This window comes from Salvelinus namaycush, chromosome 5 (genome assembly GCF_016432855.1).
Source record: "Salvelinus namaycush isolate Seneca chromosome 5, SaNama_1.0, whole genome shotgun sequence".
NCBI lineage: Eukaryota > Metazoa > Chordata > Actinopteri > Salmoniformes > Salmonidae > Salvelinus > Salvelinus namaycush.
This window is the reverse complement of record NC_052311.1, coordinates 57538438-57553239: the sequence shown is the minus strand read 5'-3', so window position 1 is coordinate 57553239 and position 14802 is coordinate 57538438. Positions and strand designations below refer to the sequence as shown.

The 14802-nt window shown below is 46.4% G+C and overlaps 1 protein-coding gene across 1 annotated transcript in view; it reads left to right on the top strand.

The window, feature by feature from the left end:
* LOC120048528 (activating signal cointegrator 1 complex subunit 3) overlaps positions 1-14802 on the top strand; it is a 148363-nt gene that overhangs the window by 79167 nt on the left and 54394 nt on the right. The gene's annotated exons all lie outside the window — the stretch shown is intronic.

Sequence of the window (14802 nt, the reverse complement as noted above, 5' to 3'; positions counted from 1 at the left end):
AGTTGCTGTGCAACAGCTTTTTCAATTTTTTTTGAGAGGAATGGAAGATTCGATATAGGCCGATTTTAGTCTTTTATATTTTCTGGGTCGAGGTTTGGCTTTTTCAAGAGAGGCTTTATTACTGCCACTTTTAGTGAGTTTGGTACACATCCGGTAACTACTGGTTAGGAGTAGACGTGGGTTAGGAGTAACTACTGGTTAAGAGTAACTACTGGTTAAGAGTAACTACTGGTTAAGAGTAACTACTGTAACTACTGGTTAGGAGTAGACATGGGTCAGGAGTAACTACTGGTTAGGAGTAACTACTGGTTAAGAGTAACTACTGGTTAAGAGTAACTACTGGTTAAGAGTAAAGACTGGTTAAGAGTAACGACTGGTTAAGAGTAACGACTGGTTAAGAGTAACGACTGGTTAGGAGTAGACCTGGGTTAGGAGTAGACCTGGGTTAGGAGTAGACCTGGGTTAGGAGTAGACCTGGGTTAGGAGTAGACCTGGGTTAGGAGTAGACCTGGGTTAGGACGAACCACTGGTTAGGACGTACTACTGGTTAGGACGAACTACTGGTTAGGACTAACTACTGGTTAGGACTAACTACTGGTTAGGACTAACTACTGGTTAGGACTAACTACTGGTTAGGAGTGGAACTAGGTTAGGAGTAACTACTGGTTAGGAGTAACTACTGGTTTGGAGTAACTACTGGTTTGGAGTAACTACTGGTTAGGAGTAACTACTGGTTAGGAGTAACTACTGGTTAGGAGTAACTACTGGGTTAGGAGTAACTACTGGGTTAGGAGTAACTACTGGGTTAGGAGTAGACCTGGGTTAGGAGTAACTACTGGTTAGGAGTAACTACTGGTTAGGAGTAGACGTGAGATATTGTTGGCTACAGGGATTGTCAGGACCATCTGAGTCGTTATATGGAGCACAGGTACAGTGTGCCAAGGTTAAGAAGCTTACATGAGTTCACGTTAGATAAAGGTGAATCTACATTACTATACCTGGACACACACACTAATCACTATTCTTCTAGACAGTGCACCAAAGCTGTAGACTGTTACTCCTACCCCTATCTATCGTGATAGTGTTTGAGTGGACTAAAGTTACTGTTTCTGGAGACTCCAGTCTACTGGAGTGTGTACCACAGTTACTGTAACTGTAGACTCCAGTCTACTGGAGAGGGTACTAAAGTTACTGTAACTGTAGACTCCAGTCTACTGGAGAGTGTATTAGAGGTCGACTGATTATGATTTTTTATCACCGATTATTGGAGGACCAAAAACCGGTCGATACCGATTAATCGGCCAATTTTTATATATATATATATATATATATATATATATATATATATATATATATATATATATTTGTAATAATGACAATTACAATAATACAAATATATTTAGTCTCAAATAAATAAAGAAACATGTTCAATTTGGTTTACATAATGCAAAAACCAAGTGTTGGAGAAGAAAGTAAAAGTGCAATATGTGCCATGTAAAAAAGCTAACGTTTAAGTTCCTTGCTCAGAACATGAGAACATATGAAAGCTGGTGGTTCCTTTTAACATGAGTCTTCAATATTCCCAGGTAAGAAGATTTAGGTTGTAGTTATTATAGGAATTATAGGACTATTTCTCTCTATACCATTTGTAGTTCATATACCTTTGACTATTGGTTGTTCTTATAGGCACTATAGTATTGCCAGCCTAATCTCGGGAGTTGATAGGCTTGAAGTCATGAACAGCGCTGTGCTCAAGCATTGTGAAGAGCTGCTGGCAAACGCAGGAAAGTGCTGTTTGAATGAATGCTTACGAGCCTGTTGCTGCCTACCACCGCTCAGTCAGACTGCTCTATCAAATATCAAATCATAGACTTAATTATAATATAATAAACACACAGAAATACGAGCCTAAGGTCATTAATATTGTCAAATCCAGAAACTATCATTTCGAAATCAAAATGTTTATTCTTTCAGTGAAATACGGAACCGTTCCGTATTTTATCGAACGGGTGGAATCCATAAGTCTAAATATTGCTGTTACATTGCACAACCTTCAATGTTATGTCATAATTATGTACAATTCTGGCAAATTAATTACGGTCTTTGTTAGGAAGAAATGGTCTTCACACAGTTCGCAAGGAGCCAGGCGGCGCAAACTGCTGTATATACCCGGACTTTGCTTGCACAGAACGCAAAAGAAGTGACACAATTTGCCTAGTTAATATTGCCTGCTAACATGAATTTCTTTTAACTAAATACGCAGGTTTTTAAAAATATACACAATATATATATATTTTTTTAAAATACACAATATACGCACCGCATTGATTATTTGCAACGCAGGACAAGCTAGATAAACTAGTAATATCATCAACCATGTGTAGTTAACTAGTGATTATGTTAAGATTGTTGTTTATAAGATAAGTTTAATGCTAGCTAGCAACTTACCTTGGCTCCTTGCTGCACTCGCGTAACAGGTGGTCAGTCTGCCACGCAGTCTCCTCGTGGAGTGCAATGTAATCGGCCATAATCGGCATCCAAAAATGGCGATTACCGATTGTTATGAAAACATAAAATCAGCCCTAATTAATCGGCCATTCCGTTTAATCGGTCGACCTCTTGTGTGTACTAAAGTTACTGTAACTGTAGACTCCAGTCTACTGGAGTGTGTACTACAGTTACTGTGTGTACTGTAAAGTGGCTGTGTCTCCTGGGCTGGCTCTCCTCTTTGGCTCAGGCTACAGACAAACACCGTTATTTATGAGCATTCATTTATGAGATTTAAAGGAGAGGAAAGTGAGAGAAATTGAGGTCAGGCACCTCTTTAGAGTGGGTTCCTGGGGGGAGAGCTGTAAACAAAGAGGAAGGATGTGTGTGAGAGTTAGAGAGGCCCACTCTGCCCCCGTAGATACCATGAACAAACTTTACAGCACTCAGATACAGGCCAATTAACAGGCCAGGGAAGTGGAGCTCTGTCACTCGGCGTGTGTTGTCTAAGTGTTTTATCTACTGGGTGTTTGACTGCCTTCTACTTATGCTGTGAATGAGAACAGCACAGGTGTTGAATGTGCTTGAGGAGGACAGTACTGATATTTAACCTGTAGACCATGGAGTAGAGTTCTGGTTGAAGATGAAGACCGAGGCAAGCAGACAGACAGACCGGCAGGCAGACAGACCTACACACCTACAGATGTAGACAGACAGTCAGTGGTGTGTAGCCATAAAATGTGAAATTAGCATGCTATAGTAATTTAATAGGATCTCTGTGTGTGTAGCTTGGCCCATGCTCTAGTCCAGTTGGACCCAACCAGACTCACTATTTCTTGTCTAGGTAGAGGAGCGTATGATCAGAACCTGCTGGTCAGAACCTGCTGGTCATGATTGACTGTAGCCATGGGCTCAGGATGAATAGAATCAATCACACAGGACACGGATCAATAGACAGCCACACACACACACACACACACACACACACACACACACACACACACACACACACACCAGTGTCAGGGTTGGCCTGCTGCTCCAGTCACTCTGCTCCTCTCCACCTCACACAACTACTGTACCACTGGGGCTACGGCATGGACCGCATTCTCACTGTGCGTGTCTTTTTTTGTGTGCGTGCATGTGTTGTGCGCACACACTCTTAATTAATGGTGTGTGTGCACGGAGAGTACACAGGGGTGTATCTGCAGCAGTCCTCACTGGACGACGGTTAGTCAGACTGTATGTCTCTCCGTATTTAAATCTCCCCCAGCAGAGAGAGAGAGCAGTACAGCAACATGAGGCAGAGTGATAAATCTACTAACCTTTCCTTTATTCCTCGGGGCCGGCCCATGATTGATGTGCCTCTAATCTTCCCTCCTATTTATATGGGGAAATGTATAAATATACAAATCATATCACTTTTCACGCTTTGTAAAACCACAAATACACATGAGAGATTATGTAGTGGGTTGAAAATGGTGCCTCGTGGCCTGGTTTGACAGAATGGATATGAATTAGTTGAAGATAGTGTGTGTGTATGCCTGGGAATATACATATTTTAATTGTGTGTAGCACAATAATACACATAATGATCTGTTGTTTATAGTACTTGTAAGGAGACTAAAATAGCCATCAGAAAGCTAATCAACTGTAAAGAGGACTGCGTGCTCCTGTTGAGCTGTGAATTAGACCCTCAGTACAGATGGGGCTGCAACACTTTAATCAGTGATACAGTAAGATACAATTATTGTTACGTTCGTTTCATTTCTGATGTTAACCGTTAAATGGAGTAAACCCATGATTAAAGCTGGTTGTTCCATGGTTTATACAGCATATGATTAAAGCTGGTTGTTCCATGGTTTATACAGCATATTATTAAAGCTGGTTGTTCCATGGTTTATACAGCATATGATTAAAGCTGGTTGTTCCATGGTTTATACAGCATATGATTAAAGCTGGTTGTTCCATGGTTTATACAGCATATGATTAAAGCTGGTTGTTCCATGGTTTATACAGTATATGATTAAAGCTGGTTGTTCCATGGTTTATACAGTATATGATTTAAAGCTGGTTGTTCCATGGTTTATACAGCATATGATTAAAGCTGGTTGTTCCATGGTTTATACAGTATATGATTAAAGCTGGTTGTTCCATGGTTTATACAGCATATGATTAAAGCTGGTTGTTCCATGGTTTATACAGCATATGATTAAAGCTGGTTGTTCCATGGTTTATACAGCATATGATTAAAGCTGGTTGTTCCATGGTTTATACAGTATATGATTAAAGCTGGTTGTTCCATGGTTTATACAGTATATGATTAAAGCTGGTTGTTCCATGGTTTATACAGCATATGATTAAAGCTGGTTGTTCCATGGTTTATACAGTATATGATTAAAGCTGGTTGTTCCATGGTTTATACAGCATATGATTAAAGCTGGTTGTTCCATGGTTTATACAGCATATGATTAAAGCTGGTTGTTCCATGGTTTATACAGTATATGATTAAAGCTGGTTGTTCCATGGTTTATACAGCATATGATTAAAGCTGGTTGTTCCATGGTTAATACAGCATATGATTAAAGCTGGTTGTTCCATGGTTAATACAGTATATGATTAAAGCTGGTTGTTCCATGGTTAATACAGTATATGATTAAAGCTGGTTGTTCCATGGTTAATACAGTATATGATTAAAGCTGGTTGTTCCATGGTTAATACAGTATATGATTTAAAGCTGGTTGTTCCATGGTTAATACAGTATATGATTAAAGCTGGTTGTTCCATGGTTTATACAGCATATGATTAAAGCTGGTTGTTCCATGGTTAATACAGTATATGATTTAAAGCTGGTTGTTCCATGGTTTATACAGCATATGATTAAAGCTGGTTGTTCCATGGTTTATACAGTATATGATTAAAGCTGGTTGTTCCATGGTTTATACAGTATATGATTAAAGCTGGTTGTTCCATGATTTATACAGCATATGATTAAAGCTGGTTGTTCCATGGTTTATACAGTATATGATTAAAGCTGGTTGTTCCATGGTTAATACAGTATATGATTAAAGCTGGTTGTTCCATGGTTTATACAGTATATGATTAAAGTTGGTTGTTCCATGGTTTATACAGTATATGATTAAAGCTGGTTGTTCCATGATTTATACAGCATATGATTAAAGCTGGTTGGTCCATGGTTTATACAGTATATGATTAAAGCTGGTTGTTCCATGGTTTATACAGCATATGATTAAAGCTGGTTGTTCCATGGTTTATACAGTATATGATTAAAGCTGGTTGTTCCATGGTTTATACAGCATATGATTAAAGCTGGTTGTTCCATGGTTTATACAGTATATGATTAAAGCTGGTTGTTCCATGGTTTATACAGCATATGATTAAAGCTGGTTGTTCCATGGTTTATACAGTATATGATTAAAGCTGGTTGTTCCATGGTTTATACAGCATATGATTAAAGCTGGTTGTTCCATGGTTTATACAGTATATGATTAAAGCTGGTTGTTCCATGGTTTATACAGTATATGATTAAAGCTGGTTGTTCCATGGTTTATACAGCATATGATTAAAGCTGGTTGTTCCATGGTTTATACAGTATATGATTAAAGCTGGTTGTTCCATGGTTTATACAGCATATGATTAAAGCTGGTTGTTCCATGATTTATACAGCATATGATTAAAGCTGGTTGTTCCATGGTTTATACAGCATATGATTAAAGCTGGTTGTTCCATGGTTTATACAGTATATGATTAAAGCTGGTTGTTCCATGATTTATACAGTATATGATTAAAGCTGGTTGTTCCATGGTTTATACAGTATATGATTAAAGCTGGTTGTTCCATGGTTTATACAGCATATGATTAAAGCTGGTTGTTCCATGGTTTATACAGTATATGATTAAAGCTGGTTGTTCCATGGTTTATACAGTATATGATTAAAGCTGGTTGTTCCATGGTTTATACAGCATATGATTAAAGCTGGTTGTTCCATGGTTTATACAGTATATGATTAAAGCTGGTTGTTCCATGATTTATACAGCATATGATTAAAGCTGGTTGTTCCATGGTTTATACAGTATATGATTAAAGCTGGTTGTTCCATGGTTTATACAGCATATGATTAAAGCTGGTTGTTCCATGGTTTATACAGCATATGATTAAAGCTGGTTGTTCCATGGTTTATACAGCATATGATTAAAGCTGGTTGTTCCATGGTTTATACAGTATATGATTAAAGCTGGTTGTTCCATGATTTATACAGCATATGATTAAAGCTGGTTGTTCCATGGTTTATACAGCATATGATTAAAGCTGGTTGTTCCATGGTTTATACAGCATATGATTAAAGCTGGTTGTTCCATGGTTTATACAGTATATGATTAAAGCTGGTTGTTCCATGGTTTATACAGCATATGATTAAAGCTGGTTGTTCCATGGTTTATACAGTATATGATTAAAGCTGGTTGTTCCATGGTTTATACAGCATATGATTAAAGCTGGTTGTTCCATGGTTTATACAGTATATGATTAAAGCTGGTTGTTCCATGGTTTATACAGTATATGATTAAAGCTGGTTGTTCCATGGTTTATACAGTATATGATTAAAGCTGGTTGTTCCATGGTTTATACAGCATATGATTAAAGCTATGCGTAATAAAGGGATTGCATATAGATGTACTTATGCTATGTCAACAAACGCTATAGTCTTCTAATTGTTAGTAAAGTATTTACAAATGCCTTATTAAGACATTAATAAGCAGAACATCAAATGAAGTGTTAGCGAAGGACCTCCAGAGTAGTAGTTGAGCTCTCTCCTCCATTGTCCTGCTGTCCTCGTGTCTGTCTCTCCGTCCGTCCACCTGTCAGTCTTGTATTAGTGGGGGAGGGAGCACGAGGCTGATTCCACTAAGCCCACACAGAGATAATGCATGACTTATTTGTGCTGGGAAATTGGCCCACATTAATATTTATAGGTGTTTTTTAATCTCCCGTATGCATATGTAGTGGAGCATACAGCACCTCTAAGGTCAGTTATATAATTTGCCATTATTTATCCTACCTTTTTAAAAAGTCAAAAGTGATTCCAGTATATTTTCTCTCTCATAATGTTCATTAATTGACTCGGGGGTTGAAGAGGCTGTCAATCTATCTTAGATATCTTAATGCAGCCACTAGAATAAAGAGTGCTGCTGGAATAATGGTTATTTATTGAGCTAGTTCATCATGTCTATGCAAATCATGTCTATCAGAGTGAAAGAGTCAAAGTTTCTCATTAAGTGGAACATTTGAATGGTCAGACCATTTGTTGGCCTGTCCATACTACTTTTGAAAAGGGTTCTCTCGCATGTGTGTGTGTGTGGTGTCAGTGTACGAGTGCATGGTGAGTATGCCTGTGTGAGAACTCCTCCCACACTGAGGAGCCCACTAGCTTGTCCTCTCCAGTTTGATGGGTCCTCTCTGTGAGATGGATCCTCTCTGTCACAGCGACCCAGCACAGTGGCTCAGCTGTGGGGATGAAGAGCCACCTAGTGGCCAGGTTAGGGTACAGCAGGACAGCTCTCCGCACCTCTTTTGGGTTGAGTCCCAAATGGCACCCTATTCCCTATATAGTGTATTACTTTTGAACCCAGTGAACCCAGATTGAGCCGTTTTAGAGCCATGGCCATGAGTCCATCGTGGCTTTAGAGCCATCTGTTCTAGTCAGTGAAGTGGTGTCTATAGCGTGTACACCAGTATGTATGGTGTAGGTCTATTGTATGGTGCTGAGAGCCAGTTTGAGTCAGTATAGCTGTAGACTGGGTGGTTTACTGCTTGTTTTAGTTTGAGATGTTGACTTGTATTGAAGGCCAGCCTCATATTAGTGGAGAGGTGCTGAGAGGTGCTGATGATCTAGTGTAGACTGCAGACAGGAAAGAGGCATTACGATGGATGGATGCCCATTGATGTGGATGAAAGGATGATGACTCTGTCTCTCTCCTTCTCTCTTATCCACCCCTCTCTCTTCCTCTCCCCCTCATCTTGTTTTTATCTCTCACTCTCTCTGGACTCTAGGGGTGTGTGTGGTGGTGTATCTTTCATCTTCTGCACTGTACTGTATCTTTGATGGGGTTTCATGTCCTGTTGCGTTGACAGGGTGTCTGTCGGAGGGAAGCGTTTTGCTCTGTAGACGTTCAGACGCGGCGGAGACGCTAGGCCACCTGGGACTCCACGCCGCCCGCCTGCCGATACACAGGACCGCAACGCGCTCATTAATGTCTATATTTGCTTTCGCTTGGGGCTATTTTTACACCGCCGATGATCTTATGAACATGTCTGAGTTGCCGTGACGATCTGTCACTACTGTACGCCCAAGCTGATAGCGCAGACCAAAGAGTGATAAACTGCAATGAGACAGAAACACACTCAGAGAAAACACACAGTCGGATACAGGTAACACACTCAAACACTGACAACCACAAGATGACTAGATGTGTAATACAGTGCTGTAGATAAATAGACAGACGGGTGCAAGAAAAGTACTGCAAAGGAAAATACACATTTTAGTGTAAAAGCTCATTTGCAGTCTGGTAGCCTGAGGGACCGGTCTGACATGTAACCGTGGTCATGCATACCAACCCACTCTCTTCGCCCTGTTTAATTGGTACATCATCAGGTTGTAAAAGGCTGAGTTGAGTTTGTGGTTCTGCTGTGCCTCCCACCGTGTCCCTCTGAGAAAACAAAGAACTGTTATCACACACTGGCTGCCTGGCTTTCATCTCCTCTCTCTCTCTCTCTCTCACACACACACGCGCACGCACACGCACAAGGAAACACACACACACACACACACACACACACACACACACACACACACACACACACACACACACACACACACACACACACACACACACACACACACACACACAAGGAAGCACACATTACACACACACACACACAAGGAAGCACACATTACACACACACACACACACAAGGAAGCACACATTACACACACATGTATGTAAGCACATAACACACTGTAAACACATGCCACGTGCACACACATGCCACGTGCACACACACCCCTCCACCCCATACATAGACCTACATTCTGTTTATACTGTACTGGATGTACTGTACCCAGCAGAAATGTTTTGATCAGACACACAAAGGGAGAGAGCAAGAACGATAGGAAAAAAAGAGAGGTGGAGTAGAGTGTGAGTTAGTGTCAGCTCCTCCGCCCGCTCAGTCTGTCAGCTCCTCCGCCCGCTGTCAGCTCCTCCGCCCTCTCAGTCTGTCAGCTCCTCCGCCCGCTCAGTCTGTCAGCTCCTCCGCCCGCTCAGTCTGTCAGCTCCTCCGCCCGCTCAGTCTGTCAGCTCCTCCGCCCGCTCAGTCTGTCAGCTCCTCCGCCCGCTCAGTCTGTCAGCTCCTCCGCCCGCTCAGTCTGTCAGCTCCTCCGCCCGCTCAGTCTGTCAGCTCCTCCGCCCGCTCAGTCTGTCAGCTCCTCCGCCCGCTCAGTCTGTCAGCTCCTCCGCCCGCTCAGTCTGTCAGCTCCTCCGCCCGCTCAGTCTGTCAGCTCCTCCGCCCGCTCAGTCTGTCAGCTCCTCCGCCCGCTCAGTCTGTCAGCTCCTCCGCCCGCTCAGTCTGTCAGCTCCTCCGCCCGCTCAGTCTGTCAGCTCCTCCGCCCGCTCAGTCTGTCAGCTCCTCCGCCCGCTCAGTCTGTCAGCTCCTCCGCCCGCTCAGTCTGTCAGCTCCTCCGCCCACTCAGTCTGTCAGCTCCTCCGCCCTCTCAGTCTGTCAGCTCCTCCGCCCTCTCAGTCTGTCAGCTCCTCCGCCCTCTCAGTCTGTCAGCTCCTCCGCCCTCTCAGTCTGTCAGCTCCTCCGCCCTCTCAGTCTGTCAGCTCCTCCGCCCTCTCAGTCTGTCAGCTCCTCCGCCCGCTCAGTCTGTCAGCTCCTCCGCCCGCTCAGTCCGTCAGCTCCTCCGCCCGCTCAGTCCGTCAGCTCCTCCGCCCGCTCAGTCCGTCAGCTCCTCCGCCCGCTCAGTCCGTCAGCTCCTCCGCCCGCCCGCCCCCTCAGCCCGTCAGCTCCTCCGCCCGCTCAGCCCGTCAGCAGCTCCGCCCGCTCAGCCCGTCAGCTCCCCGCCCGCCCGCTCAGCCCGTCAGCTCCCCGCCCGCCCGCTCAGCCTGTCAGCTCCTCCACCCGCTCAGTCCGTCAGCTCCTCCGCCCGCCCGCCCGCCCGCTCAGTCCGTCAGCTCCTCCGCCCGCCCGCTCAGTCCGTCAGCTCCTCCGCCCTCTCAGTCTGTCAGCTCCTCCGCCCTCTCAGTCTGTCAGCTCCTCCGCCCTCTCAGTCTGTCAGCTCCTCCGCCCTCAGTCTGTCAGCTCCTCCGCCCGCTCAGTCTGTCAGATCCTCCGCCCGCTCAGTCTGTCAGCTCCTCCGCCCGCTCAGTCTGTCAGCTCCTCCGCCCGCTCAGTCTGTCAGCTCCTCCGCCCGCTCAGTCTGTCAGCTCCTCCGCCCGCTCAGTCTGTCAGCTCCTCCGCCCGCTCAGTCTGTCAGCTCCTCCGCCCGCTCAGTCTGTCAGCTCCTCCGCCCGCTCAGTCTGTCAGCTCCTCCGCCCGCTCAGTCTGTCAGCTCCTCCGCCCGCTCAGTCTGTCAGCTCCTCCGCCCGCTCAGTCTGTCAGCTCCTCCGCCCGCTCAGCCCGTCAGCTCCTCCGCCCGCTCAGACCGTCAGCTCCTCCGCCCGCTCAGTCCGTCAGCTCCTCCGCCCGCTCAGACCGTCAGCTCCTCCGCCCGCTCAGCCCGTCAGCTCCTCCGCCCGCTCAGCCCGTCAGCTCCTCCGCCCGCTCAGACCGTCAGCTCCTCCGCCCGCTCAGACCGTCAGCTCCTCCGCCCGCTCAGCCCGTCAGCTCCTCCGCCCGCTCAGCCCGTCAGCTCCTCCGCCCGCTCAGACCGTCAGCTCCTCCGCCCGCTCAGACCGTCAGCTCCTCCGCCCGCCCGCTCAGTCCGTCAGCTCCTCCGCTGGCAGCTCTTCCACCCACTCTTTCAGCTCATCCAGTGTTAAAAGCCTGTCAAAGTAAGTGGCCAAACATTATGACTATCAAGGGCTGGCCAAATTAAATCAACAATTAACTATCCTGTCTGTCACAATCTAGCTAAGTAAATGAACACTTCATTGCATGCTGAGTTGTGCTCGTGGGTATTACTGTTGGCCGGTTATGTAGATCTGAATAACAGAGGAGCTGGCAGTATTACAGAGAATGGAGTGATGGTAGTACTGCCTTGTGCATTAGTATAGAGTAGAGAGTTACAGGACAGTCCAATGGAGTCAGGGCTATGTGCTGTATATTTGTAGAGGGACATTGCATCCTAATTGTTGATGTTGCTTTTATATTACTTGCACAGGCAGTTCACTTTTAGCTAGTTGTATTGTGTGTAGAGTTTGATGTCAGTTTTACCGAGCCCTAACATGATATTCAACCGGTGTCATATTGACACCGTCTGGTTCATTCACATCAATGGCTGTGCTTAACGGTGTCTAGTTGGAGCCGTGGTAGTGGTGTGTGTCTAGTTGGAGCCGTGGTAGTGGTGTGTGTGTGTGTCTAGTTGGAGCCGTGGTAGTGGTGTGTGTCTAGTTGGAGCCGTGGTAGTGGTGTGTGTCTAGTTGGAGCCGTGGTAGTGGTGTGTGTCTAGTTGGAGCCGTGGTAGTGGTGTGTGTCTAGTTGGAGCCGTGGTAGTGGTGTGTGTCTAGTTGGAGCCGTGGTAGTGGTGTGTGTCTAGTTGGAGCCGTGGTAGTGGTGTGTGTCTAGTTGGAGCCGTGGTAGTGGTGTGTGTCTAGTTGGAGCCGTGGTAGTAGTGTGTGTCTAGTTGGAGCCGTGGTAGTAGTGTGTGTGTGTGTCTAGTTGGAGCCGTGGTAGTGGTGTGTGTGTCTAGTTGGAGCCGTGGTAGTGGTGTGTGTCTAGTTGGAGCCATGGTAGTGGTGTGTGTGTCTAGTTGGAGCCGTGGTAGTGGTGTGTGTGTCTAGTTGGAGCCGTGGTAGTGGTGTGTGTGTGTGTCTAGTTGGAGCCGTGGTAGTGGTGTGTGTGTGTGTCTAGTTGGAGCCGTGGTAGTGGTGTGTGTGTGTGTCTAGTTGGAGCCGTGGTAGTGGTGTGTGTGTGTGTCTAGTTGGAGCCGTGGTAGTGGTGTGTGTGTGTGTCTAGTTGGAGCCGTGGTAGTGGTGTGTGTGTGTGTCTAGTTGGAGCCGTGGTAGTGGTGTGTGTGTGTGTCTAGTTGGAGCCGTGGTAGTGGTGTGTGTGTGTGTCTAGTTGGAGCCGTGGTAGTGGTGTGTGTGTGTGTCTAGTTGGAGCCGTGGTAGTGGTGTGTGTGTGTGTCTAGTTGGAGCCGTGGTAGTGGTGTGTGTGTGTGTCTAGTTGGAGCCGTGGTGTGTGTGTGTGTGTGTGTCTAGTTGGAGCCGTGGTGTGTGTGTGTGTGTGTGTGTGTCTAGTTGGAGCCGTGGTAGTGGTGTGTGTGTCTAGTTGGAGCCGTGGTAGTGGTGTGTGTGTCTAGTTGGAGCCGTGGTAGTGGTGTGTGTGTCTAGTTGGAGCCGTGGTAGTGGTGTGTGTGTCTAGTTGGAGCCGTGGTAGTGGTGTGTGTGTGTGTGTGTGTCTAGTTTGAGCCGTGGTAGTGGTGTGTGTGTGTGTGTGTGTGTGTGTGTGTGTGTGTGTGTGTGTGTGTCTAGTTGGAGCCGTGGTGTGTGTGTGTGTGTGTGTGTGTGTGTGTCTAGTTTGAGCCGTGGTGGGGGTGTGTGTGTGTCTAGTTTGAGCCGTGGTAGTGGTGTGTGTGTCTAGTTGGAGCCGTGGTAGTGGTGTGTGTGTGTGTGTGTCTAGTTGGAGCCGTGGTAGTGGTGTGTGTGTGTGTGTGTGTGTGTGTCTAGTTTGAGCCGTGGTGTGTGTGTGTGTGTCTAGTTTGAGCCGTGGTAGTGGTGTGTGTGTGTGTGTGTGTGTCTAGTTTGAGCCGTGGTGTGTGTGTGTGTGTCTAGTTGGGGTAGTGGTGTGTGTGTGTGTCTAGTTTGAGCCGTGGTGGGTGTGTGTGTGTGTTTCTAGTTGGAGCCGTGGTGGGTGTGTGTGTGTGTGTGTGTCTAGTTTGAGCCGTGGTGTGTGTGTGTGTGTCTAGTTGGAGCCGTGGTAGTGGTGTGTGTGTCTAGTTGGGGTAGTGGTGTGTGTGTGTGTGTGTCTAGTTGGAGCCGTGGTGTGTGTGTGTGTCTAGTTTGAGCCGTGGTGTGTGTGTGTGTGTGTCTAGTTGGAGCCGTGGTGGGGGTGTGTGTGTCTAGTTGGAGCCGTGGTGGGTGGGTGTGTGTGTGTGTGTGTGTGTGTGTGTGTCTAGTTTGAGCCGTGGTGTGTGTGTGTGTGTGTGTGTGTGTCTAGTTTGAGCCGTGGTGTGTGTGTGTGTCTAGTTTGAGCCGTGGTGTGTGTGTGTGTGTCTAGTTGGAGCCGTGGTGGGGGTGTGTGTGTCTAGTTGGAGCCGTGGTGGGTGGGTGTGTGTGTGTGTGTGTGTGTGTGTCTAGTTTGAGCCGTGGTGGGGGTGTGTGTGTCTAGTTTGAGCCGTGGTGGGTGTGTGTGTGTGTGTGTGTGTCTAGTTGGAGCCGTGGTAGTGGTGTGTGTGTGTGTGTGTGTGTGTGTGTGTGTGTGTGTGTCTAGTTTGAGCCGTGGTGTGTGTGTGTGTGTCTAGTTGGAGCCGTGGTGGGGGTGTGTGTGTCTAGTTGGAGCCGTGGTGGGTGGGTGTGTGTGTGTGTGTGTGTGTGTGTGTGTGTGTCTAGTTTGAGCCGTGGTGTGTGTGTGTGTGTGTGTGTGTGTCTAGTTTGAGCCGTGGTGTGTGTGTGTGTCTAGTTTGAGCCGTGGTGTGTGTGTGTGTGTCTAGTTGGAGCCGTGGTGGGGGTGTGTGTGTCTAGTTGGAGCCGTGGTGGGTGGGTGTGTGTGTGTGTGTGTGTGTGTGTCTAGTTTGAGCCGTGGTGGGGGTGTGTGTGTCTAGTTTGAGCCGTGGTGGGTGTGTGTGTGTGTGTGTGTCTAGTTGGAGCCGTGGTAGTGGTGTGTGTGTGTGTGTGTGTGTGTGTGTGTGTGTGTGTGTGTGTCTAGTTTGAGCCGTGGTGGGTGTGTGTGTGTGTCTAGTTGGAGCCGTGGTGTGTGTGTGTGTGTGTGTGTGTGTGTGTGTGTGTGTGTGTGTCTAGTTTGAGCCGTGGTGGGTGTGTGTGTCTAGTTTGAGCCATGGTAGTGGTGTGTGTGTGTGTGTGTGTGTGTGTGTCTAGTTGGAGCCGTGGTGTTGGCTGCTCCTGGATGCTTACTTTTGGAACT